The 25,473-nt window shown below is 41.0% G+C and overlaps 1 pseudogene; it reads right to left on the bottom strand.

The window, feature by feature from the left end:
* Nucleotides 1-5,639: 5,639 nt before the first annotated feature.
* Nucleotides 5,640-14,044, bottom strand: LOC109437615 (butyrophilin-like protein 8; annotated as a pseudogene).
* Nucleotides 14,045-25,473: the final 11,429 nt, after the last annotated feature.

Here is a 25,473-nt window from a genome sequence, read left to right as displayed (position 1 = left end):
TTTCAACATAGTGTTGGAAGTCCTCGCCAGAGCAATCAGGCAAGACAAAGAAATAAAGGCATCCAAATTAGAAATGAAGAAGTTAAATTGTCACTCTTTGCAAATGACATGATGTTATATATAGAAAATCCTAAAGACTCCGCCAAAAAGCTATTAGAAACAATCAAAGAATACAGAAAAGTTGACAGCTACAAAATCAATGTACAAAAGTCCATTGCATTTCTATATACTAACAATGAAGTCTCAGAAAAAGGAATTTTAAAAAAAATTCCTTTTGCAATGCAGCAAAAAGAATAAAATACCTAGGAGTAAACTAAATCAAGGATGTGAAAGATCTATATGCTGAAAACTATAAGACACTTTAAAAAGAAATTGAAGAACCCAAAAAGAAGTGGAAATACATTCTGTGCTCCTGGATTGGAAGAATCAACATAGTTAAAATGGCCGTATTACCCAAAGCAATATACACATTTAATGCAATACCCATCAAAATCCCAATGGCATTTTTTAAAGAAATAGAACAAAAAATCATCAGATTTCTATGGAACCACAAAGGACCCCAAAGAGCCAAAGCAATCCTAAGAAAAAAGAACAATGCTGGGGGTATCACACTCCCTGACTTCACCTTGTACTACAGGGCTACAATAATCAAAACAGCATGGTATTGACAGAAAAACAGACCCACAGACCAATGGAATAGAATTGAGAACCCAGAAATAAACCCCCATAAATATGGACAGATAATTTTTGACAAAGAAGCCAAAAAAACACAATGGAGAAAAGACAGCCTCTTCAATAGATGGTGCTGTGAGAATTGGAAAGCCACCAGCAAAAGAATGAAACTGGACTGCTGTCTGTTACCATATACCAAAATTAATTCAAAATGGATCAAAGACTTAAGCATAAGACCTGAAACAATAAACTGCATAGAAGAAAACATAGGTACTAAACTTATGGACCTTGGGTTCAAAGAGCATTTTATGAATTTGACTCCAGAGGCAATGGAAGTAAATGCTAAAATAAATGAATGGAACTATATCAAATTAAAAAGCTTCTGCACAGCAAAAGAAACTATCGAGAAAACAAAGAGGCAACCAAGGGAATGGGAGAAGATTTTTGCAAACAGTGCCTCCGATAAGGGGCAGCCTGGGAGTTAATCCCACCTACTGACAAGCCAAAAGCAATTAAAGCTCAACTTCAACCATGAGAATACACACAAAACAAGGGACACTTCTGGAACACACACACAGGAGAATAGGGAGACTGTGCAATTCAAATATGAAGGACACATACTACACAAGTCCACACAGCAAAAATCAAGAACCCTAGGGGACCTACCTAATACATCGAAGCAAACACAGAGAGTCAGCCAGAAGGGGGAAACAAAGAAACATGTCCCAAATAAAAGAACAGAAGAAACCTCCAGAATTGGAACCAAATGAAATAGAGGTAACCAACCTGTCAGAGACAGAGTTTAGAACACTGGTGATAACAATGTTTAAGGAGCTTAGTGAGAACATAAAGAAGAATACAGAAATCATAAAGAACAAATAGTTAGAACTAAAGAATACAATAACTGAAATAAAGAACACACTCAAAGGAATTACCAGCAGGTTAGATGAAGCAGAGGATCGAATCAGTGATTTAGAAGACAAGATAGCAGAGATCACCCAAGCAGAACAACAAAAAGAAAAAAGATTAAAAAAAAAAAAAAAAAAAAAACATAGTTTAAGAGACCTGTGGGATAACATCAAGTGCAAAAACACGCACATCATAGAAATACCAGAAGGAGAAGAGAGGAAGCAAGGGATCGAGAACATATTTGAAGTAACAATGTCCGAAAACTTCCCTAACCTGGTGAAGGAAATTGGCATACATGTCCCAAGAAGTGCAGAGAGTTCCAACCAGGATAAACCCAGACAGGTCCACAACAAGACACATTATAGTTAAAATGGCAAAGGTTAAAGACAAAGAGAGAACCCTAAAAGCAGCAAGAGACAGACATCGAATTACATACAAGGGAACTCCCATAAGACTAACAGCTGATTTTCCCTTTGTTTTTTTCAAATTAAAGTTTATTGGGGTGACAATTGTTAGTAAAGATACATAGATTTCAGGTGTACGATTCTGTAATACATTATCTATATTTCACCTTGTGTGTTCACCGCCTAGAGTTAGTTCTCTTTCCATCACCGTGTATTACACCCTGTTTACCCTCTTCTAGAGTCCCACTCCCCCTTTACGCTCTGGTAACCCCTAAACTATTGTCTATGTCTATGAGTTTTTGTTCCTTCATTTGTTTGTCTTGTTCTTTTGTGGTTTTCAGTTTTATATGCCACATATCGGTGAAATCATATGGTTCTCTGCCTTTTCTGTCTGACTTATTTTGCTTAGCATTATAATCTCAAGATCCATCCATGTTGTCACAAATGATACTATTTCATCTTTTCTTACCACCGAATAGTATTCCATTGTGTATATATACCACAACTTCTTTATCCATTCATCTATCGAAGGACATTTTGGTTGTTTCCATGTCTTGGCCACCGTAAACAAAGCTGCAATGAACATTGGAGCACACATGTCTTAATGGATAAACATTTTCTTATTTTTTGGGTAGATACCCAGGAGAGGGATTGCTGGGTCATATGGTAATTCTATTCGTAATTTTTTGAAGAACCTCCACACTGCCTTCCATGGCAGCTGCACCAGTCTGCATTCCCACCAACAGTGTATGAGGGTTCCTTTTTCTCCACAGCCTCTCCAACACTTGTTACTATTTGTCTTGTTGATGATAGCCATTCTAACTGGGGTGAGGTGATATCTCATTGTGGTTTTGATTTGCATTTCTCTGATGATTAGTGATGTTGAGCATTTTTTCATATGTCTGTTAACCATTTGTATGTCCTCTTTGGAGAAATGTCTCTTCAGGTCCTCTGCCCATTTTTCCACTGGGTTGTTTGTTTTTTGTCGTTGAGTTGTATGAGTTCCTTGTGTGAGGGTTGACCCCCTCTGATGAGGCTTGGCCCCTATGGGCTCTTGTGCCTGTAGGGAATTCCCTCTAGGTGTGTCACTTGTAGGTCAAACCTGGAAATGCTCTTGTTTGGTCTGGAGTTGGCCTCTGGATGTGTTGATTCTTGTACTTCTTGGGCTGGGCCCTGGTGTTGTCGGATTTCAGAACAGAACAAATCAACAAGCCCAACAACAACAACAACAAAACAAATATACTCACAGGTGAAAACAACCGACAACCAATACTGAACAGAAACAAAAATACAAAAAACAAAAGAAACAAAACAAAAAATAGCAACACCCCCCCCTCAAAAAAAAAATCAACACAGAAAAATGGAAAGAAGGAGGAAAAGTAGAGCAAGGAAAAGAAAATAGAAAAGAAGAGAGAAAGAAAGGTGAAAAAATTTTATATACTTAAAATGATAATAGAAAAATAAAAGAAAATGAAAAACAGCACCAGTCTTGGCTTAAGGCCACCAAGCTATCTCCAAGTTGTGCTCTGCTGTAGAAAAACTCCTCTCTGTCTTGTGGCAACAGAGCCAGGCACCTGGTGCCCAGAGTGACACTGACAGTACAGTTCTAAATGAGTGAGGCTATGGGCTGTAGTTGGTAGTTTTTACAAAGTCAGTGCAGTTTCTGCTCTCGCCTGCACAAGCGTGCACTTAGAGCACCACAGCCAGCCATGGGGAGGTGAGTTTATTCCCTGTGCCCAGGTCTCCTGAGTCTTAGGGCACTTCTTCCATGGGGGGGAGGTGAGGGGGGGTGAGAGGGGGGGATGCGGAGGGTGCAAGACTTCTGAGTTGCTGAAAGCCCAGAGCTGCCTCTGCCACCCTCTGCTAACCCTTGCGTATGTCTCAGCAGCTGTAATTGCCCTGCCGGGAACCACCCAGAAAAGGTGGGGCTGGGTAGGCAGGTGCGTTTGTCTCCCTGTCCAGCCTCTTCCCTAGGTCACAGCTGCAAATCAGCTCTTTCCAGTTCTTGAGCGCTACAGCTCCTCTGTAATCTGACACTACTCTTCTGTTTAGGGACAAGTTTAAGACTCTGGAAGGGTGGGGGTAGGATTGCTGCGGAAGAATCGGGGGAAGGGCCTGGGTACAGAGTTTTCATCGATTTCTGTCTGACCCAGAGAGTCCAGCCGCAGTTCTCAATTGAGATTTGAGGCAGTTCTCTGCCTCAAATGCTGGGCACCGCCATCCTGTATGCTGATCTCTTGGCAGGACTGTGGGGCACAGGGAAATAGCCCACAGCCTGGCTGCTGCCATCTCTGGTCTATATCATGGGGCCCCGCATCTCTGCAGCCACGGATGCGGGCTGGTCTCCACACCTCTCCTTTCCCTCGCCTGGTTTGCCCACCTTCAGGTAATCTTCGTGTGAATCTTTTGGCTGTGCTGTGTGATGAGCAGAGAATCCTTTGATGAGTTATAAATGTTCAGTTTGTGGTAACTTCCAGGGGAGAACTCAAGAAGTCCTCCTCACTGCCGCCATTTCTGTGAAGTCCACCTTCTAGTGTATTCCTCATTTCAGTTATTGTAGTCTTTCTTTCTGACTGGTTCTTATTTATGGTTCTTTTTTCTATGTCCTTCTTTGTAGTTTCTGCCTCTTTGTTGAAATTCTCAGTACATTCCTTAAGCATTCTTATAACCAGTGTTTTAAACTCTGTCTCTGGTAGGTTGGTTGCCTCCATTTCATTTAGCTCCATTTCTGGAGGTTTCTCCTGTTCTTTTATTTGGGACAAGTTTTTTGTTTGTTTGTTTCCTTATTCTGGCTGCCACTCTGTGTTTGCTTCTATGCATTAGGTAGAGCTCCTATGTCTCTCAGTCTTTGCTGGGTCGACTTAAGTAGTATGTGTCCTGTGTAGTCCAATTGTGCAGTCTCCCTAATCTCCTGTGTGTGCGTTCCAGGAGTGTCCCTTGGGTGTTGTGGGTGTTCTCCTGTTGTAGTTGACCCTTGATTGCTTTTGGTGCACCAGTGGGTGGGATTGACTCCTAGGCTGACTAACTGTGAGGCTTGGCTGTGTTCACAGTGCATGAGCTGCTGTGTGTGGGCTTTGCCTCTGTGGGCTCTTGTGACTGTTGAGAACCCCCACTTTTAGTGTGTCGCTTGTGGGGCTAACCAGGTACTGTTCTGGTGTGGTCTGAAGCTGGCCTTGGGTGTGTTGTTTCTGGTGTCTCTTGGGAGGGGCTCCCATGCAGGAAAATTTCAGCCTTGCCTGTTACAGACCCATGGCTACCTGGTAGGAGCCTCAATGCTGTATGTGGTTGGCTGCTGCCTGGGCTGGATCTGGAGGCATGTGAAGCTGGCCTCACTGTGAACTGAGGCTGGCTGCCACCAATAGTGGGCCTGAGGCAGCTTAGCAAAAGGCCCAGGGCCCCCTAGGCCTGTTGCCACCTGCCAGCTGCCTGTCAGACCTAGTCATTGGAAGAGGCACTTGCTAGTCTGGTTGACCCAGTGTTGAGCGTGGCCTTGGTGATGCAGCACTAGCTGGATGGGGTGGAGTTCAAGGGAGTCATGGGATGTGACTGGTGATTTTTACAATGTTAATGCAGATTCAGTTCTTACGCCAGTACCTGACCTGTGACCACCTTGCACAGTGCCCTGAGAACACTGCTGCCAGCCACCACCTTGGCTCACAGATTCCTGAGAGCTGCCCCCGAGTGGCTGCGGTGCAGTTTTTGGGTCACTGTCCACCACCAAAATCTCCCTGGGCTATTGTGATTGTCCACTTTTGTAAAATAAACCTCCTCCATGGCTATCGGGTGGGGCCAGCCCACCAGGGGCCCAGAGTGTGCCTGGTAATGCAGCTCTAGGTGGGCTGGGTGGGGCTCCAGGGAGTTTGGTCGGGGGTTTCTATAAAAATGCAGTCTCAGCTCCTGCACCAGGGTTAGCCCGAGACCACCCTGCAAAAACGCCCCAAGAACACTATGGTCAGCCAATGTCCATCTGTGCTGTGGAGCAGGTCTTGGGTTACCACCCACCAGTAAACATTTCCCATTTTCTGGGCTGCTGCAGGCCCTCCACCCACTTTAATCCACAGTCTGTGGGTCGGGGCCAGCAGCCCAGTAGTAATGGGTTTCCTGGGCAATGTAATACCACCTGTGCAGAGGGTAGGGACTCAGGGTGTCACCAAGGCTGTTGTGCATGTGCGGATTCCACCAGACCAATGAGGTCCCAGACTTCACCCTTTGGGGGAGGGCTTAACCCTGAAAGCCACACGTGTGTTATGCTCCACACAGGGACAACAATGGCTTCTGTCCCTCCAGCTCCAGCACCAAAGTCACTCAGTTCAGGCCTTCCCTGCACATCCCTGGGCCTTCCGAGCTGCCATGCCTCCACCAGAGACCAGGTTAGTGAATGAGTGAGTCCATCTGCCAGCTCTGCAAGAGGGCGTCTGGGTTTCCAGCCACCTTCTGACCCACTGGGAAGGGCAGACAGACTCCTCGCTGATTTTCACTGCCAGATGCTGTGGGAACTCCTCTTCCTGGCTGGGGAGCCCAGTGTGGGGTTGGGGGGTCCCTCCCTCTTCAGGGGGAAACTCTGTCACCGAGGTGTCCCTCCTGGCATTTCTCTCTGTGGGTCTTGGGTCAGGATGTATGGCATTTCCACCCCTCCTACCAGTCTTGATGTGGCCACTTCTTTATATCCTTAGTTATAGTGGTTCTCTTCAGCTAGTGTTCAGATGATTCTTGAGGTTGATAGTTTTATAATTTATATGTAATTTTGGTGTGATCCTGGGATGCAGTAGGCATTACATTTACCTAGTCCATCATCTTGAAAGTCCCTCCATGCCATCTCTAGTTGATGTTTTGAATTCTGTGTTTACCCATGAAACCATCACCCCAAAGAAGACAGTGAGCATTTCTGCACCCTAAGAGCATCCTTGTTCCCATTTGTAATCCCTTCTATCCTACTGTTCCCTCCTAGCAACCACTGATGTGCTTTCTGTCAGGGGCTTCTGTTTGCATTTTCTATACTTTTATATAAGTGATGTCACACAGTATGTATTCTTTTTGAGGGTTTTTTTTCTCTCTCTCTTTGAGGGTTTTTTGTTTGTTTGTTTGGTTGGTTAGTTTGGTGTTTTTGTTTGTTGGTTGGTTGTTTTTTTATTGTTGTTGTTTTTTTATTTTTGGTCTGACCTCTTTCACTTGGAATAATTATTTTGGATTTGTCCTCGTGGTGTGTCAATATTTCATTCTCTTTAATTGTTGAGTAGCACTTCATTGCATGGATATACCATGATTTGTTAATCCATTCATCTGTTGATAAGCATCTGGATCATTTACAACTTTCAGTTACTAGAAAAAGCTGCTGTGAACATTCGTGTACAAATTTGTAGAGGAATGTATTTACTTTTCTCTTAAACAAAATACTTAGCATGAGCTGGTAGAATCACATGGTAAGGGACTGTTTACATTTTAAAGAAACTGACAAATTGTTTTCTGAAGTAATTGCACCATTTTATCTCCCCACCAACTGTGTATGACTTCCAGTCCCTCAACAGCTTCATCAAAACTTGGTATGATCAGTCTTTTTAATTTTACTCTAAAAGGTGGTAATCATGTCTCATTGTGGTTTTAATTTGCATTTTCTTACTGTGCGAATTTGTAGAGAATCTTTTTGAGCATTTACTAACCATCTCTGTATCTTCTTTGCTGAAAGAATTATTAGCAATGAATGTTGATTATGTCAAACATTCTGTTGTTGCATTTATTGAGATAATCATATAGTTTGCTTCTTTAGTTTGTTAATGTGGTGAATTACACTGCTTGTTATTTGAATATTAATACATTCCCTCATTACTGGGAAAGACGTATTTGGCCGTAATGTGTTATTCTTGCAATATGTTGTTGAATTCAATTTGCTAAAATTTTATTTAAATTTTTGCAACTATATTCTTCAAGGATAAGAATTGGTAGTTTTCTTTTATTTATTCTAATGTCTTTGTTTGGTTTTAGTATCTGGGTCATGTTGGCTTTATAAAATGAACTGGGAAAGCGTCCCTCCTCATCAATTCTTTGGGCATGGCACAGAAAGGTGAATAACTATTCTACAGCAGATTTGGAAAAGAGGAAAATGAATTAATATGGAATAAATAAACACAGATCATGTTGGAAAAGTTGAATATAAAGAACACATCGTCCACTGACACCAGGCCACCAACATTAGACAGCATGATTCACATTCACTGCGTTGGTCTTCACTTGACCCTGAGGTGGGAATTCCTGTCACTGAGGTGAGGAGCCCCAGAGCCTGTTAAAGGTCCTTTGGCTGCAGAGTTGGTGCAAACCAAATGCATCATCAGCCTTCTTCCCTCCCCGCCTCAGGGCAGCCATGACCCTGACCCCACATGGATGGGCCAACCCTCCTCATTTGGAAGCCATGCTGCTGTCTGCTGCAGGGCTCTTGAGGCTGAGAGGAAGCTCAGTGTCCTGAGGGAGAGTGTGAGGTGTGATTCCCTCTGTGCACCAACCTGGACAGGAAGGGTGTGGTCACCTGTGAGGAGGGCTCCAGGTTGTCTGTGTCAGAAGGTGCTTCTTTCTCTGATCCCGGGGACACTGGGCAGATCACTATGGGAGTCACATTTTTCTCATCACTCACATCAAGCTGGATGTAAGGTCTCAATAACCCTTCGAACTGATGTGTCAGGGTGTCAATGAGGGACTGATCATTTACATTGAAGAAGAAGACGGTCCCACCTCATAGATTAGGAAGATTCCCACTCGTGTAGGGGGTGTTCTCAAAGAGAAGATGATTCTATAAGGGTTAAATGTGACATAACAATGTTCGCTATTCAGTCCAAGCACCCAGTACCCATTGTAGGGACACAACGTCTCATATGCCACATTCCTGTCCACATTGTCCCAGCATATTCCCAAACACATTACATTGTGTCCCACATCCACCTCCCAGTAATGTTTTCCTGCCTGGAATCCCTGAGAAGACACTACACACTTCCTTGTAAATCTCTTGTCCGTGTACGTCACCTCCTGGGAAATGCTCCTATAGCACACAGCTTTCAGATCAGAAATGTACAGCTGGGGGTGAGCCGTCTCTGGGTCCATAGTCACCTCCACTGGGGTGTGGTGGGGGAAAGAGAGCATGAGTTACTGAGGAGGGACCTGAGCTGGATGCAGAAATCACATTCTCCCACTGCAGACTAGAGCAGCGTGGGATCAAATGAGGACCCAGAGCCACAGACTCCATAAGACACTGCCCCCTCTCCTCCCTCATCACTAGTGGGGCCTTAGGGCCTCACCAATGCCTGGAGATACCCAACTGTGAGGTCCAAGCTCCTGTATATCACCCCAGCCATACCACTGTACCACCACATGACTTTGTGAGTCCCCGATCATCCCCTCTAACCACTCCCTTCCATTCTGAGTACTGCCCAATTTCAACCCCTTCCTCTCAGTCCATCCCCTTGGGCCAGTCACCAGTGCCCTCAATTCCCTGGAGCTTAGCCTCTGACCCCTACCCTGACTGACCCAACTCCTGCCCTATCCACTCCTAGTCCTGGGCCAAGAAATGAGTCTGGGGCAGCTGTCCCCTGGGATGGATCTGGGCCTCACAGATTTATAATCTGCAGTCCAGTGTGTCTCAGTGTTACTGTTCCCCCTTGTTTGTCTCTGGTCGGCTCCCTCTCCCCTGCCCGCCCAAGGCCCTGTCCACTGTCACCCTCCCAAGCATTGGTACATGCGTGTTTCCGGGCCTTTCTCAGTTCTGAAAACAAACAGACAGAACAGGAGGGTCAGTGCTCAGGTGGAGAGCAGGGGGCAGGGAGACAGGAGACCAGGGTGGTTAATGTTTGTGGGTGTCATGGGTCCACAAGATCTGCTGAAGCCATGGGGTTCTCTACAAATGCACCTCCCCCAGCATCTGCAGACAGTTTCAGGGTCCCCCAAACAAGCTTGTCTCTGCAGAGACCCATGGCCTCAGGGTCCCAAGATTCACAAACTAGGGAATTGTAAGGAAGAGATAAATGGGGGTGGAAGGAATAGCTTTTCTCACCTGCCCCTCCATGCTTCCTTCTCTAGTCTGAAAACCAAAAACACACAAGAGGCTGAAATCACGGAACAGGGTTCCAGGGGAGAGTGTGAGTGGAAAGCTCTACAACACTCTTACCCAGTTCGTGGTGTTTCCATGATACAAAAGGTAGAATATTCTGTGCTGATACAAGGCTAGGATGCTTGTCTCTAAGTACCAAGCCAGGCAGGAGGTTGAGGGAGACGCCCGACAGGCTCTTCCCCATTCTGGGTCCACACCCTCAGAGACCTCGTGAAATCTATGGTTCCTCTCCCCACAGAATTATCATTAGGAAAATATGCGTACAATTTATAGGCATTTCCAACACTTGATGACCTTTAAAATACTCAGATATCTGAGAATAAAATTATTAGTCAATGGATGGGGGATTGAACCAGCTGCCCTCATTGGCCTGCCCATGCTTCCCATCCAGTCTGGAGCCAGGACAACCCCCAGGTGGCTCAAACTGGGGAACAGCAGGGACCCAGGAGAACTGTGGGGAAGGCTCAGAACATAATGAGACATTTATCCAATTCTGCCCAGATTTTCCCTGAAAAAGAAACAGAATATCCAGTGGTGGACACAGCAGTGTGTAAGTTACAAACACAGCCCTGGCTCATTGCTCAGGGGGATAAGCTGAGGATGAATAATGGGGACTCTTATAGAACTGTCCTTTTGTGCCCCCGCCCCCACCCCTATGTACTGAGCATCTCTAGCTGGGGTAAAAGGAGAGATCAGCAACATTAATATGAAAGGAGGGGCTGACATCTGGGGTCCTGTGGAGATAGAAATGGAGGTTATCAGGTAGAAGAAGGCTGGAAGGGAAGGGGAGATTATCACATGGGTTGTCAAAGGCGTTGTGTGACAGTCCAAAACGAGAAAATTCAAAAATTTTACTGGCGTTTAGGTGCTGTTCTTAGAACTTAATTTGATGTACAGGTACTGAAAATGGTGCTTCTCCTAATTCTTGGCCATCACTGAAGTAGGAAAAGCTTGGTGGAGGCTGGTGTTGCCCAAGGGATCCATTTCAAGGCAGCATGGAGAGGGTGAGGGCTGGGGTCCCTGTGGCCCAGGTGATGGGAACCTGGATCCCGGGGCTCTAAGGACAGATCCAGGAGGTGAATGGGAGCATCCCTGATCCTGGCCCCATTAGAACCTGAATATACCACAAGCCCATCCTTCATTTTCTCACTGACCTTTGGATATTGAGTAAGAAATCAGTCCTAGGACTGCAACACCCAGGACACCCAGAGTTTCCATTGTGAAATGGAGGCCAGGCAACAGGGTAAGAACTGGAAAAAAGGTCTCTGAAAAGCAATTCACAGACTCCTTAATCATTGCTGAAAGGTGAATGCAATTTGATTCTCATCTAGGGAATCCTCTTATATCTTAAGATGAAAAGGATATGTTTCTCTAATTTCTTCTAAAGGTTTCAAACTTTGCAGGTCTGGATAAGTCCTCCATATAAAATCTGTATGGATTTTACTTTTAAGTATAAAATGAGGTAGAGGTTTGGTTTCATTTCCTTCTAAATGGCTAACAACTGTGCCAGCATTATTTGTTGAATGGACTTTCCTTCACACACTGTTATATGTAATATCACCTCAGTCTACATCAAGTTTCTATTCAAGCCTCGGTTGTTTCCTGGTTCACTGTTCTGTGCCATTGTCCACTTGTCTATCTCTGTGCCCATAGTTTTGACTGGCTTCATCATCACAACTCTGAGATATGTCTTGACACATACTTGACTAAATTTCTCAGTTTCATCTTATTTTGCTGTGTTTTGGTAATTCTTAGCCAATGGCTCAATCACTTAAATTGGAACCAAGGTATATTCTGCTAAGAAAACTCTGTTGAGATTGTCAATAAAATTATATTGATTCCATAGATCAATTTTGGGAGAACTGATTTTAAATCATTGTATATCTTATATGAAAAATGTTGCATCCTCTTATTTAATTTTCTTTAGTATCTTTTAATAAACTTTTATATGATCTTAAATAAGAGTTTGAAAATATTTCATTGGACTTACTCCTCATTAACATATTTTTTGGTTGTCCTTATAGATGGCATGTTCATTTTTCTCTTGGCTGGTTTAAACAAAAATGCAATAAATTTTATTAATCTTATATGAACATGGTAAATTCATTTATGAATTGAAAAAATTTAGCTTTATATTCTAAATTTCTATTGTATGTCACCACATATCCTGTGAAAAATGGCCATTCGATTCCTTCCTTTCATATCAATTCTAATGTTTTTTTTTCTTAATGTTTTTCTTCCTTTCTTGACACTATATATCTGTTATGATTCTCCTTATGATAATATTTGTCTGGTATGTTTTTGTTAGACTTTTATTTTCAATGAATATGTGTTATTTTTTTCTTATGTAACAACAGTCAAGTCAATAGCAACAGTCAAGTTTCAAAAATCCAGTTTGATATTCTTTGTCTTTTTACTGGTAAATTAAATCCCTTGATATAAAGTTCATTTACATATTTGAGTTTACATAAATTATACTATAATTTTTAAATCCTTCCAAAAATTATTTATATTTTTATTTTATTTGGTTTCAAAGTATAGTGATTAAATGTTTTCTAAAATATGAGTAAACTTTTCTTTCTTTTTTTTAAATTAAAGTTTATAGGAGTGACAATTGTTAGTAAAGGTACATAGATTTCAGGTGTACAGTTCTGTATTACATCATCTATAAATCACAGTGTAAACTTCTCTTTCTTCTTCCTCATGTTAGCATTCTTAAATTTTGTGTGTTGATTTTTGAGGGTTGTGCCAGTAAGAAGACCATATGATAAAGGAAGTATTTGATACTACTCTACTGCAATGGTAAACGATTATTTCTACATAATCAAATTTCATGATATTATCTGTATACTTCATGGATCTTTGGCTTTCAAAAGTAATCTTTAACTGGACGATACTACACAACAACCCTGAAGTAGAGGCTCCTGTTCTCCCTCTAAGCTACACAAACATGCATCTCTTCCCCTCACCCCCTTCTCCCTCTCACCTCTTGTCCATACCCTGGATTCCACCTCTCGGCTCTGGTCAGGGTACTGGATAGAACATGATATGCTCCCAGCATTTTCTTGGACTATAAGGGAAGTCTCCACATCAAACAGGCCATGTCTGTCTGCATCCACCTTTGAGTCTGAAGACAAATCATTTCCTAGTGGGTCTTTCCACTTCTCTGTGGGCTGGGGAAACCAGCCTGAGGACTTGCAGAGTAGCTGGATGCCTCCATCAACATATCTCATGATAGAAACCAGAGGAGCTGAGCCCAACGCTGGGGAGAAAACAGGAAAGGGATGAAAGCAAAGATCATGCTCCAAGGCCACAGAAGTTCTGAGCCAGGTTCATCAAGTCCATAGACATAACACCGCACCCCCATGGCCATTTCTCTCTTACATACACATAGACTTAGGACACTGTTGTAAGCCTTTCCATGGTCTTTGTTCACTCAACATGAATTTAACAGCTACTACACACATGGATATTCCTAAACACTAAATATGATGAAGAAAATAAGAGATTCCATTCTAATGAAGAGCTTACTGACTAAAAAAGGAGACAACTATTAACAAATGCACGTCATTGTGAAATGCGCAGATGGGAAGCATGGTCAAGTTAGCATGTGGAGACAGAGATTGTCATCGGAAGACATGCTTCCTGGGGGTGACATTTGTACTCCATTGCATCAAATGAATAGAAGGTTTTAATGTGAACAAAGAGAAAAAGAGAAGCATGACAGGCAGACGGCCCAGTAGACACCACAGCATGAGGAGTGGACAGGCCATATTATGCCCAAGGACCTATGAGCATCGGCACGTCAGGACTGTGATGCGCAAGAGGGGAAAGGTGTGAGGTCTGGGCACGGTGCTGGGGAGGCAGTGGCAGGACATGGATGAGTGCACTGACCTAAAGACTGAACCAATGTCCTATAGGCACTGTAGAGCTGTTGGCTGGCTTCCAGGTGAGAGTCATGAGAAGACATGCATCTTAGAGAACCCAGGCAGCAGTATGGAGGAGGGTCAGTGGGAACACTTAGAAGGAAAGCAGCCAGACAGATGGTCACTGAAGTCACTCCGGTGAGAGATGAGAAGGTCTGGAATAGAACACTGTGAGAAGGGGAGAGACAGGTGCAGGGAGACAGATTTCACAGGACTAACAAGAGGATGAGGAGGGGTTTCGCCTGACCTCCAAATTTGTGACTTGAGAGACTTATGGTTCTCACCCCCTTCACTATGAGACTATTTGTTCTCTTTTAATTGAGATGGAGCTTCTGAAAGCAACATATAGTTAGTTGGGTCCTGTTTTCTTAATACAACCCCCTACTCTGTGCCTTTTGACGGTTGAGTTCAATCCATTTACATTTAGGGTGATTATTGATATATGAGGACTTACTACAATCATTTTAACGATTGTTTTCTGGATGCTATGTATCTCCATTGTTTCTTTTTTCCTGTCTGCTATTTCAGTTTGGTGACTTTCTATGATTCTTTTCTCCATTTCTTCTTTATTTATGTTACATGTCTCAGCTCTAGACTTTTGTTTTGTGACTATGTAGGTTTATGTAAAAAGAAAGTTTCATAAATACAATAGTCTTTTTTCTTCTGGTTGCATCTTATCTTCATTCACCCATGCAATTTCAGTCCTTTTCCCTTCTTTCCTTTTATGTATTTGTTGTCACAAATTATCCCTTTTTTTGCTGCATGTTTATTTCCAAATTGCAGAAGTTACAGTCCTTTTAAAATGCTTTTTCCCTTTAACCTTTATGTTGTTATTAAGTGTTTAACACCCTATTCTGACTTGCAATTTCCTGATTATGTTTGTCATGTTTCTCAAAGTTTTTTATACTTTCTTCACTTTGTTTCAGAGAAAAGAGCTCCTTTCAATATTTCTTATAATGAAGGTCTTGTGATAGTAAATCCTCTCAGGCTCCAGAGCCCTGCAGCAAACAGCAACAAGGCTTCCAGATGAGGCGGGCTGGCCCATCCATGTGAGGTCAGGGGTCATGGCTGCCCTGAGGTGGGGAGGGAAGAAGGTTGATGATGCATTTGATTTGCACCAACTCTGCAGCCAAAGGACCTTTGACAAGTAACAAGCTCTCGGGCTCCTCACCTGTGAAACAAGGACAGGAATTCCCACCTCAGTGTTGACCTCCCTAGATTTCAGGACTCCCGAGGAACACCGCGACCCTGACAGACTGATAGTCCCTCAACTAATTTTTTCTAATGAAACTTGGAAGTCTGATTCTAAAAATTTACATGGAAATGTAAATAACAATGAATAACCAAGACCTCCTTGAGAAAATTTGAGAAAATTCACCAAATCAAGACTTACTATAAATCTATTATAATAAGTAAGTATGGTGTTTGTATAGGGTGGAGAAAATATAACAATGGCACATAATAGAGGGTAGAAACAGATCCATGTATTGAGATATGCTGTTAATGGAATGGAAAGAACCATCTTTTTAAGTAATGCTGCCAAAACAATTGGGTTAGTACAAGGAAATTTTAAATTGTCTTATTACACCACGTTGTACAAAAAACCAATTCTAGGTGACTTAATATCTAAATGTTAGTTATAAATCTTATTTAAGATAAATTGGAGGATATGTTCTAAATAGGGAGTTACTTCTTTAATGAAATATGGAAAGCACTAAGCATAAAGAAAAAGATAAATAAATTTGACCTTATCTATGTAACTTTACTAATAATTGTCACCCCAATAAACTTTAAAATAAAAAATTGACCATATTAAAATTAAGAATGCCTGTTCAAAAAATGACAACTTAAAATTGTGAGATGACAAAACCCAGAGTGGGAAGTGATACACTAGTCACAATGTGCTATCCACAAAGGACTCACACATAGAATACATAGAAGCTCTCCAAACAACAAGGAAAAGACAGATGACTGAGAGAAAAAAAAAGAGGCTAAGAATCAAAAGGCCAAACAGGAAATCTTAATTTCCCTTGAGGTTTATGGATTATGGGTTATTTAGAAGTGTATTGTTTAATTTCCAAAAATTGTGGATCCAAATATTTTTCTATTATTGATTTCTATTTTAAAGAGAACACACTTTGTACATTTGCAATTCTTATAAATAAAGGTTTATTTATGGCTCAGGATATTGGTTCCATGTGCACTTGAGAAGAATATATATTCTCCTGCTGGTGTGTGAGTTTTCTATAAATATCGTTTTGGTGATTGGTTGATAAGTGTTCAGATCTGCTACATCTTGGCTGATTGTCTATGTATTCTATAGATAACTAAGAGAGGAAGGTTGAAGTCTCTTAGCAGGAATGTGGATATGCCTATTTATTCTTTCATTTCTATCAGTTTTGTTTCATGGATTTAGAAGCTCTGATATTAGGTACATATATATGTTGGATTGTTATATCATGGTGAATTCATCCTTTTATCTTTATGTAAGATCCTTCTTTGTCTCTGATAATTTTCCTTATTCTGAAGTCTACTTAGTCTAATGTTACTATTAAGAAATATTTATCTAAAATTTTTAATATTGATGTTAATGCCAGGTTTCTTTTTACTAGTAGTTGCATGTATATGTTTTTCTACCTTTTACTTTACTTTAAATTCACATATTTAATTATACTTAAGGCTGGTTTCTTATTCACAGTATATAATTAGATCTTGCTTTTTATTCAATTTGATAATCTTTTTTAATTGGTGTATTCAGACCATTTACATTAAATGTAATTATTGATATGGTTGGATTTAGGTCTATTGCTTTATTATCTATTTATTTTCCCATTATTTACTTTGGTTCTTTTTCCTCTATGCCACCTGTCTTTCTCTCTTTTGGATCAATTGAATATTTTTATTTTGCATTTTATCTGTTGACTTTTTAGTGACTACTCTAGGGATTACAACATACTTAGCTAAAATTTCACACATATTAGAGTTAATATTTTGCAAAGTCAAGTAAAATGAAGAAGGCTTACAAACATATAAGTGTCTTTACCCTCCCCTCTCTATGTTATATTTGTCATATTTATTATATTATATACATTGACAACCCTACCTTATAGAATTATAATTTTTGATCTTAACAGTCAGGCATATTTTTAAAAACTTAATAAATATCCTATTTTATTTACTTATATATTTACTCTTTCTATTGCTCTTTCTTCATTCCTGAAGTTCCTGATGCTACCTTCAGCATAAAAACCTTCCTTCAGCTTTACTTTCACAGCAGGTGTGCTGGCAACAAAATTTCTTAGTTTGCCTTCCCTGACAATGTCTTTATTTTATCTCATTTCTGAAAGATAATTTTTCTTCATATACATTTCAGAGTTTACAAGTTTTCCCCCCAGCATTTTAAAGATATTTTACAATCCTTTCTGGGACCTGTGATTTCTAATGAAAAATCCAGTCAGTCAAATACTCGTTTATCTCTTGTTCCTTTCAAGACTTCTTCTTTTTTTTTAGAATGTTAAATTTCCACAATTGCTCCATATAAGAGTTGAATACAATGTGTAGATTAAGAAAGAAAAACAACTCTTATATCCTATCATTAGAAAGAATAAAAAGAGCATATAAAAGGCATAGATGCCTATAACTGAGAGATCTCAGGGCTTTCTATATATAATAAGCATCATGCCATCTGCAAAAAGTGACAATTTTACTTCTTTCTTTCCAGTTTGTATGCCTTTTATTTCTTTTTCTTGTCTGATTGCTGTGGCTAGAACTTCCAATACTATATTGAATAATAGTAGTGGGAGTTGGAATTCTTATCTTGTTACTAATTTTAGAGGAAAAACTTTCAGCTTTTCACCACTGAGTATGATGTTTGCTGTGGGCTTATATTATATAGCTTTATTGTGTTGAGGTAAGTTCCTTCTATATCCACTTAATTGAGAGTTTTTATCATAAATGGATGTTGAATTTTGTCAAACATTTTTTTCTGCATCTATTGAGATGATCATATGATTTTTATCTGGTTTTGTTGATTTGGTGTATTACATTGTTTTACAGGTATTGAATCATCCTTGCATCCCTTGTATGAATCACACTTTATCATGGGGCATAATCTTTTTCATGTATTGTTGAATTTGGTTTGCTACTATTTTGTTGAGGTCTTTGCATCTATGGTTAACAGGAATATTGGCTTGTAATTTTCTTTTTTCGTAATGTCTCTGTCTGGTTTTGATATCAGGGTAATAATGGCCTTGTAAAATGACCTTTTTTTTTTTAATGCTCTAAATTTTTTTTTTTTTTAAGATTTTATTGAGTAAGGGGAACAGGACTTTATTGGGGGAACAGTGGGTACTTCCAGGCCTTTTTTCCAAGTCAAGTTGTTGTCCTTTCAATCTTAGTTGTGGAGGGTGCCATTCAGCTTCAAGTTGTTGTCTTTTCAGTCTTCGTTGTGGAGGGCGCAGCTCAGCTCCAGGTCCAGTTGCCGTTTGCTAGTTGCAGGGGGCACAGCCCACCATCCCTTATGGGAGTCGAACCAGCAACCTTGTGGTTGAGAGGATGCATTCCAACCAACTGAGCCATCCAGCAGCTCAGCGGCAGCTCAGCTCAAGGTGCCGTGTTCAATCTTAGTTGTAGGGAGTGCTGCCCACCATCCCTTGTGGGACTTGAGGAATTGAACTGGCAACCTTGTGGTTGAGAGCCCACTGGCCCATGTGGGAATCAAACCGGCAGCCTTCGGAGTTAGGAGCATGGAGCTCTAACCGCCTGAGCCACGGGGCCGGCCCCTATAAAATGACTGTTGAAGCATTCCTTCCTCTTCGTATTTTTGGAAAATTTTGAGAAGGATAGGTACTAATTCTTCTTTAACTGTTTGGTAGAATTAACCTTTGAAGCCGTCTGTTCCTGGGCTTTTGTTTTTGATTACTGCTTCAATATCATTGTTAGTAATTTGTGCAGATTTTCTGCTTCTTCCTGTTTCAGTCTTGAAAGGTTGCATGTTTCTAGAATTGTATCTTTTTTTCTCTAGATTGTCCATTTTGTTGGCATATAATTGTTCATAGTACTCTTTAATGATCTTTTGTATTTCTGTGGTGTCAGTTGTAATCTCTCCTCTTTCATTTCCTATTTTATTTATTCAAGTGCGCTCTCTCTCTCTCTCTGTTGATAAGTCTGAGTAGAGGTTTCTTAATTTTATTTATCTTTTCAAAGAAACAGCTCTTAGTTTCATTGATCTTTCTATTGTTTTTCTTTTTTTTTCAGCCTCTATTTTGTTTATTTCTGGTATGATCTTCATTATTTCCTTCTTTCTACTTTGGGTTTTGTTTGTTCTTCTTTTTCTAATTCTTTTAGGTGTAAAGTTAGAGCGTTTATTTGGTAATTTTCCTGTTTCTTGAGGTAGGCCTGTATAGCTATGAACTTCTCTCCTAGAACTGCTTTTGCTGCGTGCCATTAATTTGGGAAAGTTATGTTTTCATTTTCATTTGTCTCAAGATACTTTTTGATTTTTTTGTTTTATTTCTTTTTTGATCCATTGGTTGTTTAGTAGCATGTTATTTAATCTCCATGTATTTGTGTTTTTCTTAGTTTTCTTCCTCTAGTTGTTTTCCAGTTTCATGCCTTTGTGGTCAGAAAATATGCTTGATATAATTTCAGTCTTCTTGAATTTATTGAGGATTGTTTTGTGGCCTCATGTTGCGTGCAGCACAACACAGGCAGTAAGGATGCGAGAAAGGGCGGCGTTGGGTTAGGTTTTAAGAAAGAAAGAAACAGAGACTTAATGCAGTTAAATCTCAGAAGGCCAGGGGGTCTCACAGTCACCAGAGACTGGAGCCCCGAATCGGGCCGACTGGTGGCTTTTATTGATAATCATACAAAGAAGTGGTATTGTTCTTTACACGGTCTGTGAGACTCATCCATCATATCACAAAAGTGAATCAAATCAATTATCTTTGTCCCCAAGCAGCCGGAGTGGGAAGTCTTATGATAACTTAGGTGAGGTATGCACCTCTCTGGGACGCAAGTTTCTCATGTTGTAACTGTTTCGTTGAGATAAGTGGAGAGAGCTGATCTTTATTGCCCTCATGACTTCTCTCATAATCAGGTGAGAGAGGAAAGCCAGAGTCAGCAGTGGCTTTTCCCAGGCACGGGGGAAAGGGAGGCAAGGCGCCTTCCCAGATTTTCTAAGGCAGCTCGTTGGTGGTCCCCACTCAGTTCCGCCTGGCTTAGGCTGTAGCTCACGTGAGATATCTTACCCGTCTTTGGCTGCAAACCGTCTTTTGGGGACCAGACAGAGAGACATAAGGTGTAAAACATTTAGATAAGCAAAGTCCCAAAAAGGCACAGTCTCACAGACTTTTCTTTCCTCAAGGAAAGACACGGGGCGGGGGGGGGGGGGGGGACTGTCAGCTAAGCTGCTGTGTGACAACAGCCTAATAGGTGGTCTATTCTGGGGAAAGTTTCTGTGTACACTTAAGAAAAGTGAGTATTCTGTAATTTTTGAATGAAATGTTCTATAAATTTTTATGAAGTTGATATGGTCTAATGTGACATTTAAAGTCACTGTTTCCTTATTAATTTTCTGTCAGGATGATCTATCCATTGAGGTGAGTGGGGTATTAAAGTCCTCAACTATTATTGTAATACTGTTAATTTCTGCTCGTCCACTGTAGTGACAGCCAGACTTCACTGTCATTCAGTCTGAGGGTCAACCCTACCCACTGACATGCCAGCAGCAATCAACGCTCAATTACAAGAGGGCACACATAGCCCACACAAAGGATATGCATGGAGCACCTAGCTCAGGTGACCAGGGAGACTTTGCCAAAGACAATGTCACATGCTATGAAGAAAAAAAGGAGGTGGGGGCTCTATTGAGATAGTTCTTGGGACCTCTATAAGGGGATTTTGAGCAGAGATCTGTTAAAGGTGTGAGAATAAACTTGTGTGCAACACAGGCAGTGAGCGAATGAGAAGGGGCAGCGAAGGGTTAAGAAAGTAAGAAACAGAAATCAAGAAAGTTATAAAACAGGGGCCAAGGGTCTGACAGCCTCAAAGGACTGAGAGCCCCAAATAGGGCCACCTTGTGGCTTTTATTGATGCACACACAAGAAAGCAACATTGTTTTCTCCACCTTCTGTGAATTTCAAAAATTATACTAAAAAACTGATTTGAACTAATTACCTTTGCCTGCAAACAGTTGAACTGTCAGTTTCAGAATGTACCTCCCCAAGAGACAAAACCTTTATGCTGAAACTTACTGAAATGGATAGATGGAGAACTGATGTTATTACACCATTGAATCTCTTCCGAAGCAGGTTGTGGGAAGGAATGCAGCCACAAAGGCATAAGCTCTCCTTAACCAGGGGAAGGTGGGGGTCTATGCCCACCTCTATCAACCCCGTGGGTTCTCCTGCTGGTCCCCACTCGACTGTGCCTGGCTTGAGTTGTCCCCCACCCCCACGGGGAATCTTACTTGTCATTGGCTGACCAGCCATCCTCTGGGGCCAAATAGGGAGACATAAGGTGTAAGCACAAAGGTGAAACAAAGTCCCTGAAAGGATTCGTCTCACAGATTCTCCTTTCTTTAGGGGTGGGGACGAGGGGACAGATGGGTAGGCTGCTGCGTGACAACAATAAAGTATTACAAATCAAGAGGGAAAGTAAATAATGAGTAATGGGGCAATCAGTTCTTTGCAGGGGAGGGAAATTCATACTATAAAATAAATTTTATTTAGATTGTTGTGGTTTTAAAATATGTCCACAAATTCTTTCATATTCCTCCTTTCAAGAGATGAAGTTTAATTCCCTTCTTGAGTGTGGGCAGGACGAACAGCATAACGTAACTTCAGAGACTAGGGCAAAAAGCACTGTGGCTTCTGCCTTGCCGTGTCTCTTGGATCACATGCTGCCATGCTATGAGGACACTCACATAAGCCTATGGAGAGGCCCACGTGGTGAGGAGCTGAGGCCTCCTGCCAACAGCCATGTGAGAGAGTATCTAGCCCCAGGCACACCTCCGAATGGCTGCAGCCCCAGCCAACAACTTGACTGCAATCTCATCAGAGATCTTGAGTCAGAACCACTCAGTGAAGATGCTTTCAAATTCCTTCCCAAAGCAACTGTGAGATAATAAGTTTTCGTTGTTTGAAGCCACCAAATTTAAGGGGTAATTTGTTATACAGTAACAGATCACTAATACAAAGATTCAAAAAGCAAAATATAAAATAAATGAGAAGAAAATGAGGGTAGATCTTAGAGAGGAACGGACCCTCTAAATGTTAAGGAAAGATTCCTGGGTTGCCTGAACACAGGTGTCACGAGCCCGTGTAACACACTTGGCCTCATGGGATGATGCCAGCCCAAGGCACAGAGCTCAGTGTGACCACAGGGCCTCTCTCTTTTCACCTTTTTCAGGTTCCCTGATGGTGGCAAGACTGTGACTGTTCACCAAATGTTCACAAGCTGCTCTATCTCCCAACCTCCTTGGTAGTGAGAATGGAGCTGCGTGTCTTGGTTCTGGCCAAACAGATGTGGGTGTCAGTGATGCCAGGCACTTCCAGGACTGCTCCTGAAAAACATCGTGGGATCTTCCAGCCCTCTCTTCTCCTACAGTGGCAACCCTGAAGGCCGCACATTCCAGATGTGATGGGTGCAAGATGGAGGAGGGCAAGCTGACAGGTATTAATTAACCTTTACATGAACAAGAAGTAAATCTTGTGTTAAGGCACTGGGATGAAGGGTTTATGTGTTACTGTCGCCAATCTTAGCCATCCTGACTAAACATTGCCCCTTCCGAGTACCTTTCGCTAGGTCTTTGGGGCATCCCATGTATTCTCCAGGGCCACTCCAGCTGGTATGTGTCCACACCCATTACAGAATTCTCTAGGGTTTTGGGGTGTGTTTTTTTGTTTTGTTTTGTTTTTGGTAGCTGAATCTCTTGGGATTTCCAGAAATAAAATCTTTTTATCTATAACTAGGATAATGACTCCCTGTTTTCCAGTGTTTATATTCTACTTTTCTTTTTCCTCACCCACATACAATGGGAAGTAATGGTAGTGATGAATAATAATATCCTTGTCTAGTTCGCTACTCTGATTGCTTCCAATGTTTCTTGAGTCTTTTTGCCAACTATTCAAAGGAAAATACAGAAAAAGCTTTTGCATACTACTATTTATTACAGTACTGATTAATAATAATAAAAGATTTAATTGGAAAGTATTTCAATGATTAACAACAGAAGAGTTAAAAAGATTATAGCTCAATGGCATATCACAAATTGTTGTAACATGGAAAATGATCACATATAATATTATTTGTAAAAAACACTATGTAAAAATTGCAAACATAGTGCAATTATAACCATCTGAAAAACACTGCATATTGGCAGAAAACGAAATTTGCTAAGATGTTAACAGTGCTTATCACTAGGTAAAAGAATTACAAATGATTACTTTTTCTAATTTTTCTTTCTTTTCCAGATTTTACATACTGAGCTGATATTATGCTCTATAGTGGGAGGGGGACATTTATTTTTTTAATGTGTGACCAATTCAACAACTAAAAGTGGAGTTAGAATTAGGCCCCTTTGGGCATAGCTCAGTAATCTGCACTTGAAACACCCCAAAGGTGGCAGAGGAGCCCCACAGCAAGAGGAAACTGAGGACAACGTCATGGATGTAACTATTGGCTTTCTAGAGTAGAGCTGAGAAATGTAATTCCAGCCATATATGTGATTTCTGATTTCAAATGTAGATAAATTTAAAGTAAAAAGAAACAAGTAAAATTCATCTTAACAATATATTTTATTTAACTCAAAAAAGCCAAAATATTATCAACACAAAAAACCAATGTAAATTTTAATGTTGTACATTCTATTTTCCTACTAAGTCTTAAAATCCAATGCGGATCTTACATTTACAGCATAGCTCAGTTTAGACCAGCCGCATTTCATGTGCGTAATAGCTATATGTGAAAAGGAACTGCCATATCAGGCAGTGCAGGTCTAGACACTGCTCTGATTTGTAGATGTCCAGAAAAGACGTATTGGAAAAAGTGTGTGTGCATGCACGTGTGTGTGTGTGTGTGTGTGTGTGTGTGTGTGTGTGTATGTATGTGTGCAGACACAGGGCAAACAAAAGGTGCCTAGATTATAGCAAGGCTCATGGAGGATAAAACATCATCCAAAATAAAAATCACAAGAATTAAGATTATTCACCTGGGCTTCCCAATGATCCCTCCCTCCGCCACACACATACTACCTTTCATGGAGGAGCATTGCCTCCTAACCTGGCCATAAATATTTGTCCACCTTGCTGCCTCGAGGGAAAAATCCAGTCAACTCCTGCCATGGGTGACAGACTGGCCTGACACACCAACCTTCAATCTGGAGTATGAATTCTTCTGGAGGCCTGGGAGGGCTGTCTGAAGCAACTTGGGCTGTGCTATCCAATGAGGCAGACTTTAGCTACATGTGGCTATTTACATGAAATGTAATTAAAAATTCAAACGCTCAGCCATCTAGCCAGTTTTCAAGTGCTCAAGAGCTACATGCGTCTCTGCTATTTTGGGGGCAGCTCTAGGGGAATCCACTCCCAATTCTCAACAAGTGAGTGTGCTTTTGCCTAAAAACTGCAGCGTGAGGAGAGTCCGGGGCTCTGCTCGTCCTGAGGTTTGCAGCTGCCTGGGTCTGCTCTAAGACACAGTATACATCACACTGTCCCTGACTTTCTTGGAGGTGCATGCAGTTCTGGCATGGAGCCAAATGCGGTTTAGAATGCATGGGTACACACAAATGCCCTTCTATTCCCTCTGTTTAACCAGCAACTGCATCTATAAAAAATGGAAGATTAACATAGAGTTGATTTGGTGCTGAACACTGGCTCACTCCAGCAATAAGTAAAATTCACCCAAGTAATTTGCATAACTTGAACTGTTAAAAAAACCTACCTTATTAAAAGTTGTGCTTGCAAAACATTTCAGGTTTTGTGTAAAAACTGATAGTAAAATTTTGAAGCATGTTTATATAATTTTGCTACTAGTCTGGCAAATAATATCTAAGAGTGAGAAAAAAATTGCAACCTAATTTCTTTACAGAGATGTGTGCTAGGGTGAACAATAAAACTTAAAGCATGCAACTATTTTACATTAGGATAAAGTGCAGCAATACACGTAGAACGAAATCATTTTAGATTAGGATAAAGATGCTGTGAGGGACGTAAAATAAAAATAGAGGTTCAAGGAAAAAAACAAAAAGTAAAATTTCTGACTGTTAAAGTGGTTGGTGAGCATTATTTACAATAGCCAGGAAACGTACACAACCTAAATGTCTATCGATGGATGAAGAAGATGTGATATATATACACAGGATGCAAAAAAAGTATACACATTTTAAGAAAGGAAAAAAAACTGTATTAATACTGTAATACTCAGTATATAGTCACGTTTGAGTTCTGCAATTACAACAGGTGCTCAAAGTGGT

The sequence above is a fragment of the Rhinolophus sinicus genome, chromosome 5 (genome assembly GCF_057876585.1).
Source record: "Rhinolophus sinicus isolate RSI-liver-muscle chromosome 5, RSI-T2T, whole genome shotgun sequence".
Lineage (NCBI taxonomy): Eukaryota > Metazoa > Chordata > Mammalia > Chiroptera > Rhinolophidae > Rhinolophus > Rhinolophus sinicus.
The sequence above is the reverse complement of the archived record's forward strand: the minus strand, read 5'-3'. Positions and strand labels throughout refer to the sequence as shown.